Consider the following 16,785-nt stretch of genomic DNA (forward strand, 5'->3'; position numbering starts at 1 on the left):
CAATTCTTAAAGCTATTATTAAAGACATCTTTATTTCTTGCAAGGAGATAAATGATTTAAATCAGAGGGTCTTCGAGTGCTAATATATTAGCCGCGACTTTTAGTAGTAATAAATTCAACAGTCTGTATTTTAAAGGTATATTTAAGCTTTTAAATTTGTGATTTTGTCTCAAATGGTAGGTTTTTTAAATTTAATCCAAAACCTATATATGTATATAGACCCTAATCTTATTGATGACGAAATTTCGTAGCTAACGCAGCGTTACAAGGCTTAACCACCGCTTAACGGCGCTATTAAAAATAACGACAACGTAATGATAATTCAATTGTAGGAGTGTTTGTTTAGCTTACCGCAAAGTTTTGGGCGTCGTTCGTTTGGAAATCTAGCCCCGGCGGCCGATAACCTTTATAATCAAATGTGCTGCGGGATTTTAACCTAAGCAAAGTTTTCTCAAGCTATTGTATATCTACGTCTGTGCGTCTGTGTGCGCGAGGACCTCTCTCTCTCTAACTCACATAAACATGGTTAATGAAAATTCCTCTTCATGAGGATTAATGAGATGCCCGGAGCCGTAAAGTGAATGCCTCAGCCGAAAGCGACTCAAGAATGTCGTTGCCACGCAGCAGACCAAAAACGCGTCGCACAGATTGTTCAGGAATTTTATACACTTCGAACGTCGAAACTATGTTCAACTGTGCTGCTGTAAGACAATCTGTTACTAATCTAATTCCAAAGAGTTTGGGTGACGAAAATAAAAAGTTACAAGCATCGCAAATGTAACAACGCTTGTGAAATGCTTCACTAACGGTTTCGATAAAATAGAATATGTATTTTGACGTGATCATATGGGTATTATATGCTATGGTGTTTACTTAGTAAATAACTAATTTGTTATTACAAGTAAGAGCTTCATTTTTTAGTTAAATATATTGAAATATTGTAGGAAAGTGATAAAAATAACAATATAGGTAATTTTCATAAACAGATTAGAAACTCGCTTACATAAAATCGTATTTAAAATTATATTAATTTCTGTTGCATAGAGGTTTGCTGGAAAAGCGTCGCTCTGGTGATGCATTGAAAATAAATTCATAAAAAAAGTTTTCGCTATTTAAAATGTATCTTTTTAATACAACTTAATGTATCAAAGCTAATTAAAAAAATTACGCTTTATTTCATAAATTGCAAAAAGTAGTTAAAATAAAACGATACGAGCAAATAGATCAAATCTAAAATATCAATTATATCTACATTCAAGTTCGGTCAAATATTTTTTTAAGTGAAATACTAACTATTTGGATGATTTGCAATTCTTAAAAAAATATCATATATAAGCACTTAAGATAGGCTAAATAGCATTTTGGAAGTCTCCCATTGAAAGCTCCCTTTAAATTAATAACATTAAATAAGTTTATCTCGCTTATTAAATGTAAGTTGTATTACTATTTTAAAGAAATTGTAATTATATATATTAGTAGTAGCAGTAATGCTTTCAATATATTTTTTAATTACCTCGTTCTTTTTTTTTGGTGATAAGTCTTGTCATTTCTTTACTTTATTTATTTAATTTGGATTTGTCACATAATTACGGATTATTAAAATTTAAAAAAATATTAAATATGATACTTATTAAATTTAAAATTTTTGTTTATATAAAAAATTGATATAAAGAGCTTATATTTTTTAAATCTTTATACTTGGATGAGATTTTTTTTACATTTTAAAATAAATTGAGTCAGTTACTAAAACAATGAATTTTAAATTGCTTTTTTATTAATAAAAAAATTGTACAAAATTATCACAAATATTTAAAAGCATAATTTGTATTATTATTTTATAGAACCAAAAACGTATAAATAAAACTCGAGTATCAAAAACATAGAAAATTTAATCATATTATTATTTATTTATTTATTTATTTATTTAATACATGTTAAAGGCACAGAGTAAAAACAACACATAAAAAATATATTTACAGAAACAATTTAATTAAATTATGTATATAATCGCGTTCACAAGTATTGCTAATTAAATTGCTGGTTATTAAGTAGCGCACAAAAACTAAGTTCTTCCAAAACTTTCATAATGTGTATGTACTTTACTAGCAGCATAAAAAAGGGCTTTTCTTAGTGCAATACTACAATAATCTTTTTAGTTAACAAAAATGGATAATATTTATATTTCATTGTGTATATGTATTTAAGACACAATTTTGAGACATTTTATTTTAAAAGTAAGTCGGCATTATTTGGTAAATAGCCTGAAATAGCATGCTCATTTTTAAGGCTTTCTTGCATATGTTTTCTTTGTTAAACGGACAATTTAACTCGGGACAATTGCTCCCACGAAAATTGCTCTCACAAACAATATAAGGATGATTTTTTTATATGTTAAATATAAACAAGATATTTTTTATACGCTGAAGTAGCTCAATATTACAGATTTTTTAAAACCTTATTTGTACCACCTAGCTTGATTTTAATTAATAATCACAATATTCATCCGTGGGATTAATAAAACCTAAGTAAACCTTATCTGTTTTGATAGATCCGATTATATAATAATCACTACAATTACATAATTTCAATCTCCGAAAATAGATTAATATTATACACCATAAAATACTTTTCCTAAATAATTAAATATCTGAAATTTTCTTTAAATGAGTATTCTTATACATTTTTTTCAGAAGCACTCGTATCTAAAAAACCTAGAAAATAGTTAAAAATAAATAAAGTCAAGCTATGATAGTTGGTATTGAGTTAAATTTTAAACACATTGTTTTTCAATTTATAAAATTTATAAATATTATATATGAATTATCTATTATATATAGGTATATTTAGGCTTGAAAAGTTTTACCTCACCATCGGCATCAATGCGACATTTCGGTATTTAATAACTCGGATTAATTTCTTTGCAGTGTCTTATCTGGGGGAACAGGAAAAAGTTATGCGGTCGCATTTATAAGTTATTATTCAATTCAAATAATGGGCTTTGAACAAGCACAATCCCGACGTTAAGCTCGTTAAGTTCCAGTGCGCCAAAGAAACTTTCTCGGCTTATAACTGCGCTTGCATCGAAAGCGTACAATAATTATTATCGTATGCCTTTCAAGTAATATTAACACGAATTTTAATGTTTAACACTTGTTATGTGACAGACTAACATAGTTATTAAAATTAATAATTTATTAAAAATAATCGCACTAATCCAGTTGTTCTAAAATATTAGTAATAATAATTTAAAATGAGTTATTATTACTAATATATAAGTTTTTAATTTTATAACACGCGAAAGGCAGGAAATGTACATCTGTTTAATACGAGAAAACTAGTTTGACTATTTGACAAAATTATTTTCTTGAAAGTCTTCGGTTTAAAGCCAGGTTTACAACTTGAATATCAGTGTAACTGACTGATTAAGTTATAAAAAAAATGTGTTTGCAGCTCAATCACAAAGATGTTTTAAATATGTATGCAATATCTTCATTAGGGTATCTATACTATCTTATTTAAAGTTACAAAGACAGATTTTTCTCAGTATAAAATGAACATAATCAATGACATTCCTAATCATATATCAAACTTAACATTATCTTTCAGTCATGTTTTAATAATCTTAATGTTTTAATGATAGTAATAAGCAGTGGTTCAAAAGGTTGCATTATCTTCATCTGTACTTTGATTTAGTCAAAAGAAAAAAGTCACTTTTTTATATAACATTACATCATTAGATTCGTTTCTCCCAGATATTTTTATGTGGTAAAGCTGAAGTTTGATTAATAAATGGCAAATATCATTTTCAAATCAGAAGGCAACTTTAATCCGCTTCATAAACATCACATTTTTGCAACCCGTATGACTTTTGTCATTGTACACTGTTGAAATTCAGAAACTGCCTATATGGAGTACATGTCACTGTATACATATTTTGTTATGTAAATATAAAATAATATATATGTGATTTTAAGCATTATTCGTATTAAGGCAAACATTTTTAAAACATTTTTATTATAATTATAGGATAAAGGGCAGTGCTAAAATACCATTTTTAATCAATTAGATTATACAAATTTTCATCAAAGGATAAATATACATTTTTTAAAAAGGCTTTACCGCAATCGTTATAGCGATTTTAGAAATTATACACCGTTTTCCCGATTTCGGCTCAACGGGGAGTCTGATTAGACCTCTTTGGGCACGTACTCAATTTGGTAACGTTAATTGCATTTTTTTAAATATATTTATTACCCTTTTGTGTAATAAGCGATAAGCTTAGCTACTGTTCCGGGAATCTGACAAAAAAGCGATTATAAATAATGTTTTCCGTCGTAAATTGATATGTATGATAAATTGCGACCGAACAATTTTTTTATGTCAATTGATTCTATGTCAACATTAATTATTTAATATTTGTTTTAAATGCTGAACATATGTTTGTATGTTATATACACGTTCTGAATTATCACTTTTGTGAACCAATTTTAATTATTAATGCTAAAGTTTCTTGACTTTGACAACGCCCAAGGATGAGTTCGCGTCACAGGATCAGCATCGGCAGATAGTTTGCGCATAGTTTTGTAAACTTTGCTGATTATCACCGAAGATGAAATTTGCGTTGCCTACAAATCCCGAGGGACTTCCGGCACGTCGATATCCGTGGGAAAAAGCCCGCACACATTCGTAGACACACTTCTTTAACACGTGTACGTACTAACGTGTGTGTGTCGGTGATTACAAGGATAGATAAAATTATTCGGAAGTTCGTTTGCGTAATGGGATTCTTTGTGTACTCTTCGAGAACAATGGTGCAATTCAGGAGCGAGGGTCCACGGTTCGTTAACCATATTGTGGCGTAAATATCCAAATAAAATACTCGGACGGAATCCGATAATATTACGGCGGTCATTACAGGGTTGTCTTAGTTAGGCGAAATCTTCAGACCCTCCCTCGGGCTGATTACGCCCCTTTTATTGACAGCATCTCTCGGACCGGATATTTCTTTTACTAATCAACGATTTATTGTTTGCGATTGGAAATATGATTTATATATTTTATTTTTGTAAAGCGCTCGGAGGCGTTTTGTGCTATGCAGGAAGGTGAAGTTATACTTTATATACTAGGCGGGGTCAAAAAGTTTGCGTATTGAGCGAAAAGAAAATGTAAAGGGTCGTAGATTAAGTAACTAACAAAAAATAAACAGCCTTTCTCATATTAGCGGAACATGGAAATGTTCTATAAATATTTTAGAAGATGTTTTGATTAACAAATAAATTTAACGCTTTCTGAATAATTAAAAATGGATTACAATTTTATTGCTTAGTACCGAGAAATAATATACAAAGATTTTATAAATGTTACTGTAATCATGAAAGAGCGAATCTATTTTATAAAATTCGCTCATACCAAAATAAGGTGCAGGTGATCTTCATTGACTTGCAATCATATTTTTAATGTTTTAAACTATAATTAAATATTGAATTTTTAGGGTCGATGTATTGCAATCTATTCCATATAATTTCAGTAACATCTCTCAATCATCACAAAGAAAAGGACTATTGCTTTCAAAAGTCTAGTTTTTAATCAACGATTTATTTTTGAAACTGAAAATGTTTTATTTATTTCATTCCTGCTCGGAGGTATTCGAAGCGCATTATGCGCTGTGCATCGGGGTGTAGTAATGTGCGCATTATATGGAGGTATCGCATAAATCCGTCTGTGGCCATAAAGCTTACCGAGTTCAGGAACCTCTTACAAAAGCTGCTTGCTTGCCTTCGATCTAGCGTGAGATTGAGTTAAGTCAGACGCAGAGTCGAGATTAATTGAAATCTGATTATAAATCAAACGTGAAATTTAATGGATTTCGATTCACCGAACCCGATCCGGTTGCATTGTCACACGCAATACCAATTATTTTCTTTGACAATTCGTCAATTAATTGCGGTCAATGCATTTCAAATCAGATTTTAAGTTAATGAATTTAATTTGATGTATTTGTGCAAGTGAAACTTTGATCAAGCTAACGAACCCGTTATACTGGTAATTCAGTATTAAGCATTTGTGACGGTTTTAAATAATTGGATTTTTTTTTGTCTTGTGTATAAAAGTAAAGTATTTTACCGACAGCTTATATTTTAATTGTCAATGCAATACCTAACACATCTAATATTGCAGTCTAGAGTCTAGACTACGAGTTCTACTAAAACATAAAATTATATGTATGAAATATTCATTAGATTATTAGTTACAACAAGTGTTGTAGGGGGTCCAACCAGCTTCACTATTAGCTCTGAGGCTATTTAGAATATTTGTAAATAGTCAAATAAAACCAATTTTATAGACTAAAGACTTATCAATAAAATATATAAGCAATTTTGTAATATTTGGAATATTTCACGGACTACCTAGGGTAACGCATTAACTACTCGTAAGCATCGGAAAAACTAACACTTTGTGCATAAAAAATGTGCGATAGACAATGTGTCTATTCTACGCAAAACCGCTATTGATATATACCCTTTGTAATGACGAACTTAAAGTTTTACTTTAAGGCGTAAACATATTTTTTGGTAGGGTCATTAAGCGATGCACTTGGCCATCCAACATCCTAATCTGTAATTTCTCAGAGCTGTTTAGAATCAAAAAAAGATAACATTTACCAGCTTTTACGGCATCTATTTTTGGCTGCAAAGTTACACCTCTTGAGCCTTGAAAGTTGGTTAATATTTTAAGAAATTCTTAAGTACTTTTGAGTACTTCGATTTACATCACACATATGCATTTTTCTATATAAATTAAAAAAATTCACACTTGCAAATAAAAACGGCAAATTTAACAACTAAAATTATTGTTGGTATAAAATAGTTTACCAAATTAAAAACAAACTGTTTATTAAAAATAAATTTACAGGGAAATTCTTTTATGCAGTCATAAATTGTCAATCAAAAGCAAACTTTTGAAAAAAATTGTGGTATCTTTTTCATTTAACCTTACCGCTGATAACAGAACTTAGTTAACTTAATTAACTCGAGCCTTCTGTTTTATATGTTATTCGTTAATGACATAAATACAGCAATTACAAATTCCAGTTTTATTCTGTATGCAGATATTATAATTTAATAGATCTGTATGCATATAATTTAATGTTGTTAATATGGGTATCGTAAAAATATCTAGAAAATGTTACATTTATGAAAATGGCCGGTTTTTGAGCAACCACTTTTACTGTGACTCTGGGTCTATTTATAAAAACATCGAATCCGCATTTGTGCAAATATTCTTGAAAAACTTTAAGGTCATCAGCATATAATAAATATGTTATGCTTTCAATTGCTTCATATAGTATTATATAAATCAGATAATTCAATAACAGGTAACAATTGTTACTTATTTGATTTATATTATACTATATTTCGACACAAAAAAGATATAAATTAATTTTGTAATACTTGTAATTAACTTTACGTGTTGACGTATATTTTTTTGCACAAAAGAAAAAAGATAAAGAATGGATAAATTTTAACGTTTTTTTCTAAGATATAAGAGATATTTGCTTATTATACTATTTTAATCCCGCTCTTTTTTACTTTATCTTTCTTAATAACCAAGGCGGTTTTGAAAAAATATCTTCATTAAAAATAAACAATAAATGTAAAATCCTTTGTTAATGTTTATTTTATATATTTTTCTTTAATCTTAAAGCATTACATTTATATAGAAAATATTAAAATTTTCTCAATAAATGTTACATTCTGTTATTTAAAATTACAAAAAAAGCAATTATGCAGAAAGTGTAAATATGCCTCAGACGCTACTCGTATAGGACTGGCCGGTAGGCGAATAAGGCTTATACCCGTTTATTAAGTAATTTATGTCAAATGGTCAAAATGATTACTTTTATCAAGAAAGTATGTCCCATTATTATTTTAATAACGTGGCATGCGTCTTGGAGGTCGACGAAATCGAAAAATCTTAATACTGCTTAATTGAACATGGCCGCCAGAAAATAAAGGAGAATTATGCGAATTCCATGCAAAGCTTCGTCCTTTCAGGCTTAAGGGCAGGACATTCCGTTAATTGTTAGCGGCATTTTTATGCACCAATTTCTTTTAATTACACACCCCCGAAGTCTAGAGCATAGGAGCCGAAACCCAGTCCGCTCCGTTAAGCCACCCCCAAATTAGAAATATCCTAATGGATGTTAATGATAATTGTTAATTGCTTTAACACAGACCTGAGCCATAAAAGAAGAGTGTCTTCTCTTATTACGCTTTTGATGGCGTTAAATTATTTTAATTATACTTCACAAGGAGACAAGCGACGGCGAGCTTTCGCGACACCGACGAAACTAATTAACACTTTCCGATTAATCGTCAACAAACTAGCGTTAATACCTACGCGTCTTTTATATTAATTATGCATTACGCCTACCCGTCTATGTTGAGTATATAGATCTTGCTAATAACGACTTCCACGCCAACCATTTGTCATCCTAATATTCACTCTCTTCTTCGAATAGCTTTTCCATAATTAATAGGCGGCGTGTAACTTTGCAACGGGTCTTCCTGTATACTTAAATATAAATTGCTATTAATTGGTTCAATGGTACAAAACATATTATAAAAATCATATTAAGCACTTGCAAGCAATCCACAGAATATTAATTAAATTTTACATAAATTGTATAATACATATAAAATCAAATAAGCAAAATATGCATTTAAATGCTAAAATCAGAAAAAAATGTGAAATTATTTAAATTTTAATACAAAAGTTACCATAATTTACATATTAAATGATAGCGTTTGTCTATGGTTATTCTCTTTAGCGCTATGTCCAGTAAATAGTGTGGATGCTGAAAGATATTTCAGTAAATATAATTTAATTGTAACTGATCGTCGTACAAATTTTTAAGAAGCATCTGTGGAAACATGCTTCATGCTTAGTTTTAATAAATTTTAATTTGATCTTCTATGTTTTTTGTTATTGTATTTTTCATTTTATATTTTAATCATTTTTTTTATTTAAAAAAACTTATTTATTATCTTGGTACTTCTTGAATGTCAGATTCAGATTCTCTATTCGAAGATTTAGATAATGAACTTGAGTATAAAATTTACAGTGATGTTTATGATAAACCTATTAGTGTAGCACTTAAAGCACGTAGGAAAAGTAGTTAAGTGCTAAGTAATTTTTAAATTGTTTGTATATATTAATTAGATAAAAATATATTAGATATAATAAGTTTTTAACTTACAATATTTTTTTTGAAACAAATTTAAGCATTTCCAGTGCATTGGAAAATATTTTTGTATACATCCTAACATGACTCAATTCGATCCAAACAAAATGATGTTTAAAATTGTAAATGTTGGAAAACAGTTTAAGGCGAGATTCGAAGATTTTGGAAAGATTTTTTTATTTCTTTCAGAAAGATATAAACATAAAATAAATTGCAAGCCAGATTTTTACAATATTTAAAAAAAATCTGAATGAACTCTAATTGAAAATGATCAAACTTCAAAATGATTTATAATTTTAATCCCAAAATTGTATTTGGAAATATACTATAGATAAATATTAAAGTATTGTTTAGGCTCTACGTGTTAGGCTGAATCCGCATTTTCTGATATAAATTATAAAATTAAAAAACTGGATACAAGCAATTATTTGAATGATGAACATCTTGACCAATGTTTACGATTATCTCTATCATCATATAATCCCGACTTAAAAAATATTCAAAATCGTGGCAGTATCAAAAATTTCATTTTTAATATTTTAACTAATATTTACTACGTTGTTAATTTTTGTTTTCTATACTATTTTTTTATATGCTAATATTTTAAATTGTATTTATTTACTACAAAAATATTTATTAAAAATTCTTTATCAAAATTGTTAATATATTAATTGTTCCTCTCTGCATATTGGTGTATTAAGATGATTATTTTAGCAATATTAGTGATATTTAAGAATTTATGAAAGAATACCATATCTTACATACCCTATAATCAATCTATCACAGCTACTAAAAAGAGAAATAGTCTTAGGTTTTCACTGTCTTTAATCATATGAAAGATTTATAAAACTATACAGATTATATCTTTAGCCCCAAAACGTAAATTACATCACGCTTCTCCCTCCACAAAAGCGATTGTATCCGGAGACAATACAATTTTAACGGCCTTTTTTGTTCTACGTTTTCAATGAATTCTTATTTATTTTATAGTTGAATATATAAAAAAGCAACAATCAATACCATCAAACGTTAGACAATTTCAATCAATCAAATTGAATACTTGATACTAATCGCACATTATTTTTTTAAAGAATAAAACTATTATCAGGTAGGATAGTTTTGAATCTATGATTACGTATTTTATCGAATTGCAACGAAACAATATTTATTTATTTTTCAATTAATATTGGGATCCACCGGTTTTATATTATATATGAGAGATAATTTTAAAGTAAATATATATGATAGTTATTAAAACGACCATTTTTTTAATCAGCTTACAATATTGTCAAGAAAATACGGTCAATTTTAGACATTTTTATGTGGTGATTCATTTTTTCTGTGTTTAATCGTAAATTATGCGTCCATTGATTTAATGTCGGATTTGATTTGATGATGCAATGTTTTTTAACGATAAAATAAAAACTCAATCCCAGGTTATCTACCAAATATATTGCGGTTTATGTTGACTACATTTAACAATAAATAAACGGTGTTCTAAAAGTAGTAAAAGTAAATAAAATATCTTAGAAACATTACTTTGTATATTGGCTTATCGAATATCACATATCTTTAATTTTCGAATCAACAACTCAATAACCATGTACATTTTACAAACACCATTATAATGCCGGGCTTAAGTAAAAACAAAATAACGTAAAAAGTACGCCCGAACAGGGATTTGAACCCTGGACCCTTGGATTAAAAGTCCAATGCTCTACCGACTGAGCTATCCGGGCATGTGTGGGAGGTCCCAAAATATAAAAAGAGTAATAATTACATTTACATAAAGCAGGATAATAAAATCGCACACTTTACATTACACGCAAATGTATTTCGAGATAAATGTTTTTTGCGAAAAAAAGTTTTTTTTGTCGTTAAGACCTCCTTTTTGTTTTGGCCTTTGCAGCGTTACATTGTTATGTAAATTCTTACCCTCCGTTCGACACATGGATTAGAGCGAGAGACAATATTAAAATCGTGTTCGAATAGCCGTTTAAATACAAGGACAACGGGATAACGAAATTCTTGAGATGCGTGAAGGATCTTAACCGTTTTGTATACGAAACGAGTTCACAGTTTTATTCGACGTTTAATATTCTTTATGTACTATATAATACAATTTAGTTCTACCATGAAAATTACATAAAAAGGTAATCAAAATATATTTAATATATTAAGCGACAACGAGTCTTTGTTTGTTACTTCGTTTGTGATGTCAAAGCACTTTTTCGCATGTTTTGAAGTTCATATCGCAATAGTTATTCCGGTATACTTGTATTTTCATATCTTAATTAAATAATAATTTATATGATGCTATTAAAAACAGGGAATACAATTTTAAGTAGCTTTTTTATTCTTTTTATCTAAATCAAGCTATATTTATTTATGTAAATGATTTCCTATCGCTATTTCCCTTTTGCAAAATTTGCCCAAGACTTTTCATTTTAATGTTAAATGAGCTCTTTTATTATTAACATATTGTTTATTTCTTTGGTAAAAGTTAAGTATTTTGGGTCTCTGATTTTCCGGGGAATAAAATTAATAGCAAACAATTCGGCTTCCGCGAAAATCACTCGACAACATATCAACTTAATAGTTCGACGAAGCAATATGCACTAATTTTAATATGATTTTTTTAACCATTTAAGAAAATCAATAATTAAAATTGTTTTTTTTTTTGAATTGCAACTTCTTGTACTGTAAAACCTGTTTTTTTTTAATAAAAAAAAAATTTCATAAAAATTAATTTTTTTTTTATTTTTAAAAAAACAACCTAGGTTAAAAAAAACAAATTTGTATGTTTCATAAAAATTAATAATTACATTTTTTTTGATTTTTTTTTAATATAAACAACCCAGGTTTCACGGTATAAGAAGTTGCAATTTAAAAAAACCTAAAAAAAAAAATTTTCATAAATGGTTCAAAAATTTTTTTTTTAAATTAAAAAAAAATAAAAAAAAACTTTTTTTTCTTTTTAAAATTGCAACTTCTCATACTGTGGAACCTGGCTACCTTGCACTTGTTGCACAGCCCTTGTAACTGTCACTTTATGTAGATAAGCTCCAGTAATGGACATAATTAATATTATTGTCGAAAAAATGGACGCAAAATTCGCTGCACAAGCGAAGTTGATTGCGGAACAGCAATCTCTAATTGCGCAACTAAAAAGTCTGCTAAAAATTCAAGCTGCGACCCAGCAGCAACAGCTCACAAAGAGAAGAAAAAATAAAAAAATAATCGCAAAATCCATGGACTCTAGGCCAAGCAATGAGATGGTGATAGGCTCAATTTCGTCGTCACCAATTCAACCCGCAGTCTCACCGACTCGTCGACGACACGCGTCAGCTCCTTCGGTTGCAGAGAAAACCCCAACGCCTGTGCCCGATGTCTCGCCATTTGCCTGGACCGAAGTCAGGAAGAAGAATAAACAAGCGCGCAATCAGCTTCTTCGCGGGTCTGGACAGCAGGATGGGTTAATAAAAGCAGCTTTAAAAATGAGACATCTACACGTGCTCTACTTGCACCGGGATACAACCGCGGATGCAATTATGGTATATCTAAAAGAAAAACTAAAATCATGTGATGTGTCGGTCTCGAAAATCATTACAAAGGGCACAAGTTATGCATCATTCAAAATTGCAGTTCCTGATGCCAAACTAAATGAGGTTATGTGTCCAGAGTTATGGCCATCTGGATGCTCATTTAAAGAATGGAGATTTCGGAAAGGCGTTAAACCTTCCTAGGAAGAGTTCGATGGATCCCCTTTCGATTTTTTATCAAAACGTAAGGGGATTAAATTCCAAGACCGTCGACTTTCTTTCCGCTATCTACGCACAGGAGCATGACATCATCGCTATAACGGAAACGTGGCTGACTGATTCCGTGCTGAACGCTGAGCTCTTCGACGATCGTTACACCGTGTTTAGAAGAGATCGATGCAGCAGAGGCGGAGGTGTGCTCTTAGCTGTCCGCAGAGATTCAATTCATGCGCGAAGGCTTGCGCATCTCGAAGCTGACGGAGAACATCTCTGGATCCTCGTCGAGACGAAACGAGCTTCAATCGTTATATGCGTGTTATATTTTCCGCCAAATCAATTAAAAGACGTTACTGCTGCATTTTTTCGTAAGATTCAGTCAGAATCTGAATATTTTTTGAAGAAAAAATGTATCATCTTGGGTGATTTTAATTTACCTACGAACATTAGTGCCAATATTGATATAAGTTTAATAAGTAATATTTTTAATTTAAATCAAATAAATTGTGTCAATAATAATTTTGGTGACAAATTAGATCTAATTTATACAAATGTAAATAATTGCATAGTAATTAAGAGCGAATTCGTATTGGTATCGGAAGATAATTATCACCCGGCGCTAATGATAAAATTAAATATAAATAAAAATGGCATAACTACGAATGAGTTGGAATGCGTGAGCGATCGGAATGATCTCGGATGGTCGTTTGGAAATTGTGTAGATTTTGGTTTATTAAATAATTTACTTTTAGATATGGACTGGAGCCGAGTTGGCGGGTGCGTTGATGTTGAATCTTCCCTGGCGGCCTTCTATGAGGTTCTTTATTGTGCATTCGACCAGCTCTTTATTCGAAAGCGCCCTCGAGTGCTTAACGTGTCATATCCTAGATGGTTTTCTCATGAGATCATCTCATTGCTAAAAAGAAAGCACGCCTTTCATAAGTTATGGAAGAGATCGGGACATCCATCTGCTCTCGAGGTATTTCGTTCATTAAGAGCACGCGTTAAGTGTTTGATAATTTCCTGTCATCGCAATCATTACAAAAATTGCCAAAAACAAATAATTAATGATCCCAAAGCGTTCTGGAAATTCATTAGCACTAAACGCGCTACTCAGTCTACGTTGAAAGTGATGAACCTCGACGATAAAACATTGGACGGTTCACAAAATATTGCTGACGGTTTTGCGCAATATTTTCGTTCTGTTTTCGAGGAATATTTTTCGCCTTCTGCTCAGTCGCTTCCTTCTTCATGTTCTTGGTCTTCAGTACTGACCATCAGAGAAACTGAGCACTCAGATCTTAAATACGGATTTAATAAATTAAAGACAGGGCGTTCTTCTGGACCTGATTTAATTCCCGATTTTATTTTGAAGGGTTGCGAAGTAAGTCTCGCTGCTCCTCTAAAATGTATTTATGATCTGATTCTCAAAACATCATCATTTCCTGATTTATGGAAATGCACAAAAGTCACCCCTATTCATAAAAAGGGTGACAAATTATATATAAAGAATTATAGACCAGTAGCAGTGTTGTCAGCTCCTGCTAAATTATTTGAAATAATTATTCATAAATATCTTTACAATCACTTTCAGCAAGTTTTATTAGACCAACAGCACGGGTTTCGTCCTGCCCGTTCCACTGTTACTAATCTTCTGTCGTTCACCAAAACGGTGACAACTTCTCTCGATGCCGGAATTCAAGTAGACGTCGTGTATACAGATTTTGAGAAAGCCTTTGACAAAGTTTGTCATGCGTTATTATTAAAAAAATTGTCGAACCTCGGTTGCTCAGATAATTTAACTCGGTTATTTTCAAGTTATTTGAGCAATCGTAGACAGTTTGTAACGTATGGTGGCCGATTGTCAAAGGAATATTTTACCCCTTCGGGGGTTCCTCAAGGATCCAATCTGGGACCTTTGCTTTTTGTGTTATTTATTAATGACATAAATACTGCAATTAAACATTCAAGTTTTCTTCTGTACGCAGATGATTTAAAATTATATAAATGCATTCGATCTGTTGCGGACTCCTTCTCTCTACAAAGTGATTTAGACTCTCTGTGGAGATGGGCTTCCGTTAACCGTCTGCCCTTTAGTGTCGGAAAGTGCCATACTGTGTCATTTTCTCGATCCCGTTCGCCATCAGCTTATTTCTACCATCTCGGTGGTAACATTTTGACTAGAGAAACTTCCATTAAAGATCTCGGAATCACTTTCGAGAGCAAATGGAGGTTCTCTCTACACATACACGACGTCTGTGATAAATCTTCCAAGATGCTCGGCTTTGTTATGAGGAATGCCTTTCACTTTGACGATCCGTCAGTTATTCGCATCCTCTATGACACCTTAGTTCGTAGCATTCTTGAATCGGGATCTATAATTTGGAATCCCCGAATAGCCAAATATTCCCTTTTAGTGGAAAAAATTCAAAAAAGGTATTTAAGATACCTTTACAAAAGGACATTTGGTTATTATCCGTACTTATATCCCAGCGCCTTTCTTTTAGGAGCGTTGGGATATGATTCGCTGAGTTCTTGCAGAAAGCTGTATATCGCTAAGCATTTTTTTAAATTACTAAAAGGTGCTGTCGACAATCCAGCTATTCTCGAGGAATTCCAGTTTTGGGTTCCTGAACATTTTCGAGAATCACGATCGAGACCTCTTTTGATGACCGTTAGGGCTAGGACATCCGCACTTGCCGACTCGCCTATGGCTGTGGCCATCCGGCTCCTTAATACGCTGGCATTACATATTGACCTATTTAATGTCAGCTACGAGGAGCTGATCCGGTTTATTTCATTTAATTTTAATATTTTATAATTTTTTTGTTATGTTTAAGTATTTTTATATTTATGTATATATACTTTTTTTTTATGTTTTATAAATTTAAAATTTGTTTTCGACCATCGTGGCGCATTGGGGTAACCTGTTAGGCCACGATGGTCTTAATTTAATCTAAAATAAAAATAAAAATAAATAAATAAATTCATAGAAAGAAGGGTCAATTTAAAAAAAAACAATTTAAATTATTAATTTTTATTAAAGAGTCAAAAGATTTTTTTTAAATTAGACATTCTCATAATATGCAGTCTGGGGATCTTGCACCCGTTGCACCGCCTGTGTACCTGAATGTATAAATTGAGAACTCTTGTACATAAATTTATATTTTTCTTTAAACTAAAATCTTTTGAGTTAGGCTATGTTAAGCTATGCTACGATAGTTAGGTTATGCTATGATAAATCGTAGCATAGCCTAACTCAACCTAACTCAATTCTTTCTAAAAACACATTTTGCCTGAAAATAATAGGTTTATATATAGAATTCACTCAAAATTAGGAGCACAATAACTTCCGCTGCTTTTATTATATCAGCATATTATTTTTGCCAAAAATAGACCCGGTCAACATCTCAGATATATTTGTTAGCCAGCTTTGTCCACCATTTCGTTTCAAGATGGTAGCCATTCAAAAAATAAAAAAAATCGTATTTTTGTTAAAGAAGATTTTAGAGAAAAAAGTTAAGAAAGTAAAAATGTTTTTATTTAAAATAAAAGCAAAATGAAAATTAAATTTTTTTTTTGAAAATTTTATCTATTATTTGTTTTTAAAACACAATCACTGCCGCAGTTTTTAAAATCTTTTTCTAAATATAAATTTTGTATTTATTTTGTTCTGTTTGTTAGGCAGGTTAGTTTTTTCATATTTTAAATAAAAATTGCGACCCCTCTCTATAATATGGATCCTGGGTGTCTTGCTTTAATAATGTGGCATATATGTGTCAC

The 16,785-nt window shown here is 30.7% G+C and overlaps 1 non-coding gene across 1 annotated transcript; it reads right to left on the reverse strand.

Moving 5' to 3' along the window:
* Positions 1–10,910: 10,910 nt before the first annotated feature.
* TRNAK-UUU (transfer RNA lysine (anticodon UUU)) lies at positions 10,911–10,983 on the reverse strand. The gene has a single exon. It is a non-coding gene; the product is annotated as a tRNA-Lys (tRNA).
* Between the last annotated feature and the right edge of the window lie 5,802 nt (positions 10,984–16,785).

The sequence above is a fragment of the Plectrocnemia conspersa genome, unplaced genomic scaffold, assembly GCF_051122295.1.
Source record: "Plectrocnemia conspersa isolate PC_06_02 unplaced genomic scaffold, ASM5112229v1 ptg000001l, whole genome shotgun sequence".
Lineage (NCBI taxonomy): Eukaryota > Metazoa > Arthropoda > Insecta > Trichoptera > Polycentropodidae > Plectrocnemia > Plectrocnemia conspersa.